The sequence below is a fragment of the Halyomorpha halys genome, unplaced genomic scaffold (genome assembly GCF_000696795.3).
Source record: "Halyomorpha halys isolate HHAL.00 unplaced genomic scaffold, Hhal_1.1 Scaffold1739.1, whole genome shotgun sequence".
NCBI lineage: Eukaryota > Metazoa > Arthropoda > Insecta > Hemiptera > Pentatomidae > Halyomorpha > Halyomorpha halys.
Window position 1 is genome coordinate 4,220 of NW_027111325.1, and position 10,259 is coordinate 14,478.

The 10,259-nt window shown below is 28.5% G+C and overlaps 1 long non-coding RNA gene across 1 annotated transcript; it reads left to right on the top strand.

Moving 5' to 3' along the window:
• The first annotated feature begins 735 nt into the window (after positions 1 to 735).
• On the top strand, positions 736 to 7,386 carry LOC106690479 (uncharacterized). Its single transcript, XR_001344616.2, has 3 exons — positions 736 to 799; positions 5,684 to 5,753; positions 6,578 to 7,386. It is a non-coding gene; the product is annotated as an uncharacterized lncRNA (long non-coding RNA).
• The last annotated feature ends 2,873 nt before the right edge of the window (positions 7,387 to 10,259 follow it).

Sequence of the window (10,259 nt, forward strand, 5' to 3'; positions counted from 1 at the left end):
ATAAATGTTTAAAAATAAAGATATAATATAAGCTGTTGAATATTTAGATGTCCTTGAAGATGGCTGGAATAGCCGAAACGTTGGACTAATAAGAAATAAAGTGTTGAGACAGTATTGGATACAATTTGTGGTTTTATTTAATAAATAATTACCTTGTCTCAAAAAATTTTGAAATAATATTATTTAAGTAAAAAGAAACAAATTTATATACTGAACATTTCAAAGAAATATATTAAAATAATTACTTGCCAATAGATGCACGAATCGAGCAGGCACTTACCTGAAAAAAATAAACAAAAGGCAATAAGTAAATTTTTAAATTGTTAATGTTCATTATATTTATATAAATTACAAGATTTTTATAAATGTCATACTATGCCACAAATACTTGTAGTCATTATTCGGAATAATATATTAGGCGCTTAACTTTTCAGCAAGCAGCCCTGAAGAAGGCTAGAAACTCTAGCCGAAACGTCGGCACATTAAAATAAGTTAGTCATACTTATTTGTGTTTCATTGACCGCACCCCCAACCATCTTCTCCTCATTCGGAATAATAGTTTTGCCTGCTTAAACTTGTTTTTATTAAAGTATTGATAGACTGAGATAAGTGTGATAACTATTATCAATTGGATACATCTAGGAGGGTTAGTGGAAAATGACACTAAATCGAGCCGTAACGGTCGTATCGAAGGCATTCCCCTCCTCGGACCAGTTCTTGCCCTGGAAGCGACAGGTCTACTCAGAAGGTTCATCGCTCTCTGGAAAGGGCACTGTGCCAGCTGGGAGGCGTCTCTAAGGTAAGTGGAGAAAGCAATGACAACATGCATGATTAATCGTATTTGTTGCAAATATTATTTTGAAAAACAAAGTTTTGAGATCATATAACTTGTAAGGTAAGTGACCTAAATGATGCCAATTTTCATGTCTTATTGTGCATGTTCGTTAATATAAATTACGTTTCTGAATTCTACTTGAATGGAGAAGTTAAACCTGAAACTAAATTGAATTTTGTACGATATTGAAACGTCGGTCATACTTCTTTATTACTGTCCAAAGGATTATAATAGATAAATATATTTCTAATAATCTTTTAGCTTCTAATGTCTAGCTGACGTTATATGAATTTTAATTTCACCAACATCTTTTTCCAAAAATAAGAAAAAAACATTTATTCAAATCAATGCTTATTATTATGTTCGAATAGAGTGAAAATTATTTCAGGCAATGAACTATTTTATTTTGAGCTCTTATAGAGCAATTACTTTAAAAAAACAATACTTTGAGTTAGATTAAAAATATAAAATTAGAATTTGTATTAAACATATTTCTACTAGTTTTACAGAATCAAATTATTTATACAATAGATCTTATGTATTTATAATTCCAACAAAACATATAATGAACGCGTTCATAGAAATTAGATTGCCCGATATCGAAATAGTGTAAAAATGTCTATTTAAAAACAAAAATTTGATTTTCACAGAGATCACAATAACCTTCGAAGTTAAAATTGTCCTTTACAAAAATATACTTTTATTTTAAAATAAAAATTTTATTGCTTGCTGAGTTTGTTAAAGAAAAAAAGTAACTTTTTTTATTTACCACAGTTAGGATTGCTCGAGTGTTCGAAGTACCTAGATTACACCGTATATAGAAAATAGGCCGGACTCAAAACCACTATAACCATATCTTCAATTTGGAAATTTCTTTTTAAAAACCCACGACGCTCAAGAAATGGAAAATTTTACTAATGTAACTGTAAAATATATAATAAGATAATAAATGGTTATTAATAAAACGATTAAAATAAAACAATTGATGGCCTTATTTGGGTCACATACCATATAATGAATTTTCCTTAAAATCATAATTTCATTAATAAATTCAAACTTGCCATGTAATAATGACAATGATTAATTCACAGGAATAATTCATACGGTATTCCTTTCAAAATTTTCCTCGAAATCACGGAAATCATAACCAACAAAATCTGTAACATATTTTACAATAATTATGGTTAATAATACTCTCAAATCTCTTGAATTTCAGTGAACATGTATATGTTTATGTACAAGAAGAAAAATTTCATTGGTATATAAGGTGATTCAAAATTTTATTTTTAATCGAATATATAGTAATGAAACACTGAAGAAAGTCTCCGGGGATTTTGAGGCCAAACTAAAATGGTTGATTAATTGCTTTATACGTTCCATCTTTAGGGCCTCGAGGGGCTGTTCTGTCACCCGATTTCACTAAGAGTTGAACTGGCTTTACCCCTTCTTCCGTCGTAAATATTGCTTTGCATCCTTCCTTCACCAAATTAACCCATACTACCGCCCTTTATACATCTAAAATTTCAAATAAAAATATAATTCCTCCCGCATCCAATCCTTACAATCCAAAATCCTACGTAAAATCCTTGATGCTCCTTATTATATTACAAAACTCATCCACAAAGATTTTAACATCCCATTCGTTGCAGATTTGGCCCAAAACAGATATGCGTCTTTTCATTCGAAACTCCTTACCCATTAGTTTTTAATCTCTCATCCTTAACAATCCCTGATAATCCTCCGAGGCATCTGAAAAGAACATGGCCACGGGACCTTCTAATTTAAATTAATGCTTGAAGTACCACCAATGGGTGTTTCCTTCTTAATATTTTCAAGTGTAAATGAAACATTCCACATATTTACTTATTGTATTTATTATTATGTACAGATGTAAAGCACATTAAATAAAAAAATAAAAAAATTACTTTCATGTGGAAATGTATAGTAGGGGAATATATTGAAATTTACAAATATAACATTGAACAGATCACTGTTCCAATGGAATCCCATTTTTTCTTACATTAGATCCTTCAATCTTTTCCTTTCTATCCAATTTTCAAAGAATAATTAATAAATATTTCGGTTTCAAATCTACATTTCTAAATAAATAGTTTTATTTTTGTTTCCTTTTATTTTCTTACAATTAACCCTATTTTTTAAAGTGTTTTAAGTATTCGTTAACAACAAATATGCATATAATTAAATTAACCATTTTTCTGTTAAATAACAATTTTTTTAAGTCAACATTGCTAGGTTTTAGAATCCTTAAAATGCTGAGTATTTTAACTCCTTTTATTGTTTAATTCAAACCTAATGTGCATTACTAATCTGTTATTATTACTAAAAGCCATATAATTATTATTATTTGTGGGATTTTTATATTTAGCTCTAAAACACTTAAGCTAAGTTTTCATTTCCAGTTATATCAATCTGAAATGACTTGGTTTACAACAAAAATTAATGTTATAATTTTGTGGTCAGATTGCAGAGTGTCATATCTCTTATATGCCATATAAGTTTCCCTTATAAATTATATCCTTACACCTAAATTCCCTTAAAAAATTGTAAATATATTTATCAGCATATTACTTATCTCTCTCTCAGTTAATACGTGTTCTTAAAATAGAAATTAGTAATATTGAGAATACATATAATTAGAAATTTAGAATCCATTTTGGTTCAATTATTGACAATAGGCAATATTTTTTAATTGTGAATATTTATATAAGCAAATTAATTATTTTCTTCTAAATTTTACGAATTCTTTATTGAAGATTTTCTTTATAGATTGAATTATATAGGGGTGTGTTAAAGGGGTCATGATTATAAGGTTACAAGGAAGATTATAGAACTTTAGTGAGTTTTATTTAATGTTATGTTATTGAAAGAGATATTGTTACGTACTCAGTTTTTAAAGAAGGAATTATTATCTTTATTTAGCTTTAGTAAAAAATTTAACTTTCTTAAAGCAAATATCACAATTTATAATATCGTTGATTTAATATTGAATATAGTTGAGATCTAAATTCTCATTGGTTATATTTACATCCAATTCACACATTAAATCCAGTGGCCATAAGTGTACCACGTTGGTGTTAATCATAAGTTGAATTTGTAAAGCGATTCTGGGTTTTCATTATTTCAGAAACATTTCCTGTTCTGAACATACTATAAATCCTTCCTTCCTATTCGTCTTGTAGTGACGCGTAATTAAAGTTTCATTACAAACTCCTGCTTATATTTCAGAGAGTATTATCATTTATCAATAGACTCAAAGCTGTAAGTAGACCAAAGAGAATACGACACGATGGCAGATAACAAACAACAATGACAAAGGATCCTCGTTGTGCTAATGATTTCCCTTATTAATAGCTCTTCGTTCCTTGTTTATCTGCCTTTGAGTTATTGTCGTCCTCTTCTAGCCTGTCCGATGGTCACGACTAGAAGAGCAACTAGGTTCTGCTGGTCGTTTCGTGGAAGAAGTGAACGAACGATGCATTAAAACTTTTTTTTAAATATCTTTATTCAAATTTACAACTTAACATTTATATACATACATCCAGTAAATTTAGTTTATAATGGAGTAATACAGGCGTGTAAAGAAACTACCCATTTTTCCATTAGTAGGTCTAGTGGCCACCTACTTTTCAGAGGATTGTCAGGAATGGAAGAGTAAGAAAGGTTAGACTAGTGGGGTTAGATAAGTTTATAATGGAAGGAATGGTATCTTGATAGGGCTAGATCGGTTAAATATGGAACATCAAGGTCTTTACGTATGATTTTATTTGTGACGAATTAAGGAGCATTGAGGATTTTACGAAGGATTTTGGATTGTATGGTTAGATACGATAGGAATTCAAAGATTTAGTGGAGTCCATTAAAAAAAATATATATATCCTATTAAATCTGCCCTCAATCATTTAATAAGCTTAGCTACATTAGAAAAGACATGAGTATTTAATTTACATTTGTGGATACTAAAAAATTGTTTAAAATCAGTGATGAAAATATAGAAATAAATAAAACTCATCTTATATTGTTTGCTAAAGATTCTTTCTTAGGAAAAGAAGATTACCATTAATACAATTTAATCGTATTAAAAATAAACAAGTATAAGTTCGACAAGTGCATAATTGAAATAAGAACATAACAAATTAAAAAATAATTATAATCATCTTAAAGTTCTGAGCTGTAGTGGAAAATTAGGTAAGCGCCTTCCCTTAAATGGTCGACCACGACAAAGTCAGAGACGTGCTGATATTTTGAACAAGTTTGTTATTTTACTAATTTTGATATTAATGTTATTTGTGCCTAACTCATCAAATTTGGAGCTATTAATAGTAGCAATATTTTGAAATCACTAATGTTTAATAAGCAGAGATGTGCACTTGATTCTTAAACTTTCCGTCTTCGGGCAATAACAACTATACCAATCAGAAATTTGATAAATTAATCAAGATTTATAAAACTTACCTGATAGATACAACATTAATATTGCGGCAAAGAAGAGGTATTTTCAAAACTCAATCTCGCCTATTAGTTATTTATTGAACATTCTGACTTTATATGTAAGAGAAAAAAAGTAAATTGACCAAAACGATTTTTTCACATACCATAGAATGTTTTTTTTTTTTACAGTAACCGTTTGTTTGAATACATAGTCAATATTTAAACAAATGAGAGCTACTTACCACTCTTTTTTTACAAATCTTTTAATTAATAATGAATTAAAAATAAATGAATATGAAAAATCACTCATCCTTCATAAAAATCTATGCTGTAGTTATTATATTTTGAAATATAGAATTTATTAACTTAAATTAATTATAATTTTTCTTTGGTTTGCAGTTATACCAAGATTGCAGGTGAATAAGCTGGAATCAAAAGACAGAATATAATGACCTCATTCAAATTTCTAGTAAGAGATGAAATGCAGCTACTAATCCAGTAACTAATAAATAATAATTATAAATGTTTATTTGATTAATAATTTTATTAAGTATTTTTCTAGTAAGATTATACCTGTTATGTGATGATAACAGGTATCAAGCCTTTTAAGAGATAATTATATTGGGCACATCATCAAATGTGTTGATTTGAACACCTAACCATGTTGGATTGTTACTTACAAAAAATTGAAAAAGATGATAGAAGAAAGTCATTTTCAATGAAATATTTAACCGATTTAGAGCTTAATGAACCTTATACTAAAGTAGCAAAAAAAAAAAAGTAAATTACTAATCAGAAAAATACACCTGCCAATAGTCTGTTCTATTAGAAGACAGAAATCGGGTAAACAAGAGAAAGTGAATAGCGGATTGCGTGTCTATCTCTCAAGAGGCAACACATCGTTGGTCTTCTTGGGTACCGAAAACATTGTAATCCCTTAAACTCAACCAACCTACATTTCACCTCCCCTGTTTACCCGATTTCCCTTGTCTTGTAGAACGTACTATAGATAATATATAATGAAGCAAAATCACCCTAGAACATGAATTTCAACTCGTCAATTTTGTAACAATTATTTTTTTAACATTGTATTTTCCTAGAGATTAAAACATTAATTCTAAGGAATTTTAGTTTATTGCTTTAATGCGTTTTACTAATTTGTTTAATTTATCATGTGTTTTATTGTATATTAGAACATTCGAGTATCTGACAATCCCCATAAATCATTGTGGAACGCCGATTGATATATTAATCCTACTAAGTAATTAATTTATGTTTTTATTTCTTCTCTAGTTGATCCTTTTCCTCTCAACATGCTATGCCTTCACCGTACAAGAAAATACCAGATCCAGAAGACAGATCCTCATAGCCGGTGCTCAATATATTTGTAGGGTTCGCTGTCCACCATGGAGTCGATGTCCTCTCCTACAATACTTCTGTGAAAATTTGCAACCTCCAGAGTACGATGTGCCACGTCCACTTTCGATTCAATGAACACACAAAAAGGGTTACCTAAAATTATTTGGGACCCTAAAACGCTATAAGTGTCTTTCGTAGAATATATCTATAAACCTTTAACATGCTTCATAGACCACTTTTGATGACAATAAGTAGCATGTTAGCATGACAAACAGAAGATATTACTCCAAGCACTGAGGAAGAATAGCAGTCATTTGTATTATCTTCAAGAGCTTGATTAAGTTAAAAATTATGCCCATTGCATTGATCTATTATCCAGGTCCCTTTCAACATGCTTCTAGGATTTTGAAATTCTACAAGGATGTTTTAATTTTAGAATAGGCGGAATAACGAGGACTGTCCAATAGGAAGACTTAAAGATAAGAAAGGACAAGTTGAAAAAATAAATTGCTTTTGATTTTTACAGTCTAAATATAATTGAAATTACATTTATGAAGGATTTGTATATTTTAAACAAATAATATTTAAGGCTATGTTTTATTCATTAATTATAATTACTATACGGTGTTGTTGATTGTTGCTTAAAGGAGTAAACCCCTCTGGTCATCAACGCCTATGGTATGATAAAAGTAAAAAACAAAGATTAAAATAAAAAAAAAATAAATAAATAAATGAAAACACAAAAAAATAAAAATCGAAGAGGAGTTTACAATACATATAATTACAATAGGTATAATTACAAATGTGATTGAATTTATGAGTCGTTACATTCCATGATCATCTAATCCAATATCAATTTTAAATTGTTTTACTTATCTGTTTTATTAACAGTTTTAGTATTAGTTTATCATGAAATAAAAGGACTTTTCAAAAGCGAAAAAAAAACTATAAACTATTAATCAAAAAGTAAAAACTGGCTTGGATGGTTTTAGAATGCAATTCCTCACGTAATTGTTCTTTAATTAATCAAAAATTATATATCATAGATTTATGAGTGAATTTATGGAATTAAAATTAATTTTTTTTTATATATTAAAAATATGATTGAGAAATTTTAGTGGATATGTAGTTTATTATATAGTTAATCATTATACGAATATATATGGCTGTGTATGTGTGTATATGGATTTATGTATTTTATTAAGGAAAGGAATTCTGTGTTATATTAGAGCATAAATATTTAAGATTTTTTTTAGATGATTTTACAGATATGAAATGTTATTTTTATTAATACTAATACTATTTATTAAATTATTTATCATTTATATTATTTAATTGATTTGTTTTTATTAATGAGTTTATTTTTGTTAAATTTCATTATCAAATAAGTAATTAATATTATCAGTGACACGTTTTGCAGAAATAATTTATTTTATATCGATTTTTATCCTAATATAGGTACATAAGTATATTTTTTCCCCATTGCACTTGATAAGGAATTTATTGTAATCGTATACATTTTTTGATGTGAAGATTTCAAAGGATCAATTTCAGAGCTTTCTTTCCCAGGATTCGCCAACATTTGAATGAATTCATCAATTTCATTACATTTTTTTTCGTACCCTAATGCCTGTTTATCGAATCACAGGAACAATAGTCGAAAAACGAGTTTTCTATGGACTCCAGTGCTAAAATGAATTTAAATATTTAGATGAAGCTTCTCCAATACTTTCAATATAAGTCCTTTAATTTTTGGAAATTTAAATAAATCCGTGGCGAAATTTATGAAAAAAGTCTGATGAAGAGTATATTTTATTTTCCCTTAACTCAAAACACATATTAATATAAAAAATAATTGATAATTCAAAAAAATAATCTGTTTTTAGAAGTATTCTGAGGATGTAGACATGGAATCACTACAAATCTCTCAGAACTTTATATTAGCTCATATAAAAGTTCAAAATCAGTAATAAATTAAAAAAAATATCTTGGTTGATTTATAAACTATAATACTGCCGTGCTTAGTTAAATTGTTTTTACTGCATTTTTATTATTTTGAGAAAGTTGAAGTGTTCATTTTTCACAAGGCCGTCACAGGTTTTTGTTGTTCAATTTTAAAAATTTAGTAACTTCTTTAGGGCCGTATTATTTTTCATAATTAATTTAAGAGCAGGGTAATAATAAATGATTAAACAATTGATTTTTTCAGATAGGAAATAATTAATTAGTAAATGTTGTAGGGATGTAGTTATTTCTTGATTACAGATAAATATAGGAACTTTATACTTAGAAAAAATAAATAAAACCCTAAATTTTTTACAATACATAATAGGTAACATAATAGAACAAGATACTCAGAAAAATAACATAACTCAACTAAATTTTTAATGAAATACGCTTAAAACACAAATATAATGTGATAAATTTCGTATGGAAACCAAGAATTGAAGTTTTAAAAGAAAATATTATATTAAGACTAACAAATATCATAACTTTGTAAACTAATGTGACTTTATCAATTTAGACCTAAATATAATCTTCTGAATTAATTAAAGAGGGTTTGTTAAAATGAGGGGCTTTAATTTAGAAATTGTAATAGTTATTTTTTTCTTTTGTTATTCACTGTTGGATCCTAGCTTTGAGTTTGAAGATTCATTTTTAAGGAGTTTTAATTGAATAAAATGAAAAATAGAATAAAAATTCATCAGATTGAATATTTTAACTAATGGTGGGAGAATAGGTTATATAAATAAACCGTAGGACAATTATCATTAAATAATATGTAAGTATGCCTCGTTATGATAGATATTTAATTGTGGGCAAGAATCCAGGGGTCACTCAAGTAACAGAGCAATTAGTATAATTTTTTATTTAATGAGAAGATTGTTCACCGTGGATAGTATATATATACTTATTTATTTGTGCCAACGTTTCGGCCAGAGTGTCTAGCCTTCATCAGGGCTGCTTGGAAGAGGTGGAGAATTAAAAAAATCCACTTGGCCTGTGAACACCCCATCCCCGATGAATATTTGTGTTCTATACTGACCACATTCCCAACCATGTTCTTATATAATTTTTATTTTATTGGAAAATTGTAGAATATGAAAGCTCGCCTTAGTTGTTGGTATGAAGTGTATCCTAAGGTGTGTTTAAGAAAGTGTATGAAGTATAGAGTTAGTTTCGGTGTGCTTCATGGAATCCTTCTGTTGAATATGAGCTTCAGGTAACGTACTGCTAGCAGAATTTGTTTATTATTGAATTGAAATGGGGAGTAAATTGCACAACTTTCGGCGAGGTTTATGCACATAATAGTGAGGTGATGCACCGTGTGTTGTTACAAAAGGTGCTCTACTAAAAGAAATTGTGAGAGGTAAAATATTTTTGGTATAATAGCCTAGAGTTGAAGACTCAAGGTGTCAAGCGTTGTCGAATAACATATATTCACTTATGAATATTTGTGCAGAAAAAAAAAAAAATATATATATATATATATACACACACACATACACTTCTGCTTCTACTAATTGGCTTGTTAAACCTGAAAGGACTACGTATGATTCGCTTTTCACCAGCCTGGTATTTAGCAATTTCCATGACCTTTTCATTCATTGTTGAA